Source organism: Cucurbita maxima, unplaced genomic scaffold, assembly GCF_002738345.1.
Source record: "Cucurbita maxima cultivar Rimu unplaced genomic scaffold, Cmax_1.0 Cma_Scf00491, whole genome shotgun sequence".
Lineage (NCBI taxonomy): Eukaryota > Viridiplantae > Streptophyta > Magnoliopsida > Cucurbitales > Cucurbitaceae > Cucurbita > Cucurbita maxima.
Genome location: NW_019272507.1, coordinates 14,936 through 18,499, shown reverse-complemented (window position 1 = coordinate 18,499; position 3,564 = coordinate 14,936). Strand labels below are relative to the sequence as shown.

The window sequence follows — 3,564 nt, the reverse complement described above, 5'->3', positions numbered from 1 at the left end:
CATAATTTCAAATCATGGTACATACTTAAAATTCAAATCATACCTCCATTTTTTTCGTGACATGACATCCCTATGAGATATTCATACGTATACTAAACATATCTTTAATGATTAACATACATGGTTTATCAATGTCTCATAGGCATGATGTGAACATGCTAACATACACACATGGTGTAACATATGGAAGTACATACATCCTATAACATTCATATCATAACATAAAATAATCAAACATAATATAACATCATAAAAATATGGCATGCATAAGGGCTACAAATGTACATGTCATTCATACGACATACAAGTCATCCAACCAGGCCCGTGGGCGTCCAACAGTAAAACCACTTGCTTAGTTGGTTTAAGTCGAGGTCACTAATTATTCTTGGCACAGCCTAAGTCGAGGTCGCTAATTATTCTTGGCACAGCCTAAGTCAAAGTCGTTAATTATTCTTGGCACATGTCTTACTCTGCTCATTGAAGTTCAACTCAACCTATGTTTGGCCCACATCAACGGTTTATGAGTCAAATCGATTTGGGTTACTAGTGTAGCTTTGAACCTGAGCTTTGTTTATTTTTTTTTTTTTATCTTCTTAGTCTCCAAGTTGGTGAAGGATGATAGGAAAAAAGAGATGGAGAAGTAGAGAGAGGAATGAGTTGTGTCCAAGAAAATGGAAGGTTTGGGAGATTATTTATAAGGGAAGGAGAAGAGAAAGTTGAGGGAATGTAGGAAATGGTTGAGGGATGAGGACAAGGGTTTCTAATCTATAATGTGTGTCAAGTCGATCAAGTACTTGCGAAGCACCGACACGTAGAATACGTTATGCATCGTGAAGGGGGAATGTAATAAGTGGATGAGTTATGATACCCATCAACCTTCTCCTTCAACAAACCATCAAATACTCTTCATCATCTTCAAACTTTATCACCATGGCTAAGCCTCTTTTCTTCATGGCTTCTCTTCTCTGCTTCGTCGTAACGCATTCGTCGCTCGAAGCGGCAACCCAACGTTTAGGTTTGGCTGGCAGCTAATAACCAATAAAAAACATAAATGAGCCACAGATTCAAAACTTAGGTGAGTTCGAATTGAATGAACACAATAAATACGCAAAAACTCAACTCCACTTCCAAAAAGTGATTAGTAGAGAAATGCAAATTGTGGTCGGTCCCAACTATAACTTTCGATTGACAGCTCTTGAGGGGACTAGTAGCCGAACCTATGGCACCCTTGTGTTTACCGATCTCAACAACAAGAACAACCTTATCAACTTCTTTGGTGTCTCCAACTAGACTTCTTGCTTCTTATCAATAACTATATGTGTTTCTAATTCTCTATCTTTTTCATATTTTGTTAGGAATGTTTGGAATCTCGATCAAATTTGTTTACGAATGGTTTAAAACCTAATACAAGTATAATTTAGTTAAATAAGATATATAATGAATCTAAAATAATTAATTTCAATACAAATAAAATTAATTTCAAATCATAATAACTTAAATGAAAGAAAACATTCCTGAGATAATTATAATGAAAATGAAATATTAAAGAAAAAGAATAATATTAAAAAAAAAAGTTTCCTTTTAGGCTCGGTTGAAAAATCAAAATTTTTATCATTAGAAGGTATGGTAAATAATATAATTTTTCAACTTATTTTACGCGTGACATACCTGACGGTGATGAGACATTAACGATGGGACCATGGAACATGTCAAGCCTACCTCGTAGGCTAGTATACATAATCTATAACTTAAAGTTCTGGTACCAACTATAACGACCCTAGATTTCTACTAACCTAAAGTCGTTACCGTTTTCATATCCTAATTAAACATTTAAAACTAAATCATAAAACACTATCATGGACTTATGTGTTCAAAAACATCTTCAAAACAACATGATGAAATTACTAAATTAAATAAATGAACAATAAAAGTAAAAACACCTTATCCTAACCTAGTGTTTAAGAAATAAAATACTACTATTCTATGCATGTGCATGGTCTTGCTTGCAATGTCTTCGTCAACCATACATGGATGTCTTTCGTTGACCTAAAATAGAAGTAGCACACGACTAGAGTATTTTAAGAAATAGTTAGTAAGTGATCCCATTGGGGTCAATGAAAGCAAACACACGAAACTCATTATTAGAGACCTATCGTTAAATCGTAATAGGGGTGGCCTTCAGTTCGGACAAAACTGAATGTGTAGTACTTCTCTACACACGACCCACACATGTGAATGTGGATCCTAAGGCGGTTCACCCCCTGGGCCCATCATAGTCGAGCTAGCTATCCGTAGCGACATCCCAAAGTCAGCAGACCCGGAGTGTCATACAAGACATGATCATCATTATCATCATTATCATAGTATATGCGTCTGTACTCGTCACCATAAATTGGGAAGTATCCCGATGTATATGAACACACAAAATGCATAAGGTCCCTATAATTTTCATCTCTAAATAATTTTTATGACACAACCCTATACAACGTTCACACATTACTATAAGTAACGTGCATGCATTGACCTTCATATGTTCATCACCATTAACATTAACTAGGTCGTGTCTTTGAAAACTCGTCGTCATAATGCATCATGACATTTAATACATGCACATCATCATATTAAATTATTTCATCATCATGCGTCTCACATCATCTTGTTATCATGCATCATCATCATCATGTCAACATCATGTACATCGTCACATCACGTCACATCATCATATAACATCATCACATCATACTGTGCACGTCATCATACTGTGCACGTCTGCACTCATCATCTCTAGGGGAAGTAACCCTATGCTTATGAACATATAATATGCATGAGGTCCCTCTAAATCCATCATAATGCCTGACCCAACCCTCTAGTCTCATCTCTTTGTTACTCTTGGTAACACATACTCGTGGATATTTATATTAATATCATTTTCATGCTCTTAGGGTTGTCCTATGTCGATCTAACGACATGATGCAATATGGCACTCATCATCATATAGCATGCTCAATATGGAAACATTTTTTTTTTAATAGATACATTCTTGTTTGACTTGGTTGGTTGAGGAGACAGATAGTTGGAAAAGGGATGAGAGTTTAGTGAGAGCCGTTTGGATAAGATTGCTGTTTTTTTATTATTTTTTCTTTTACCGTTGTATCCTATTTGATTTAGTTCAATTTTCTAATTTATCCAAAATAAAATTAAAAATGTTTGTTTTGCTTCAATGGGTAGATTTAAGGACCATAATTGACTTTTTATTTATTTATTTATGTATGGGAGTAACAACTATTACCTTATTTGATTTATCACCATAAATGACTATTTTATTTATTTTTGTATGGTTCAAACGATAACGTTATAGAATGAAACTTTATTAGTAAGCCTATAAAAAGAATATGAATTAACTATTTCAAAAATATTGTAATCTCCTCCACATTCATTCATTTATCCATTCCTATAAATACCCACCAACCTTCTCCTTCAACAAACCATCAAATACTCTTCATCATCTTCAAACTTTATCACCATGGCTAAGGCTCTTTTCTTCGTGGCTTCTCTTCTCCTCTA

At 34.6% G+C, this 3,564-nt stretch overlaps 1 long non-coding RNA gene across 1 annotated transcript in view; it reads right to left on the bottom strand.

Moving 5' to 3' along the window:
- Positions 1-3,437: 3,437 nt before the first annotated feature.
- The window catches only part of LOC111474661, a 13,367-nt gene continuing 13,240 nt past the window's right edge, over positions 3,438-3,564 (bottom strand). The window contains exon 3 of the long non-coding RNA XR_002716116.1: positions 3,438-3,561. This is a non-coding gene — a long non-coding RNA (uncharacterized LOC111474661). The remainder of the gene's footprint in view (positions 3,562-3,564) is intronic.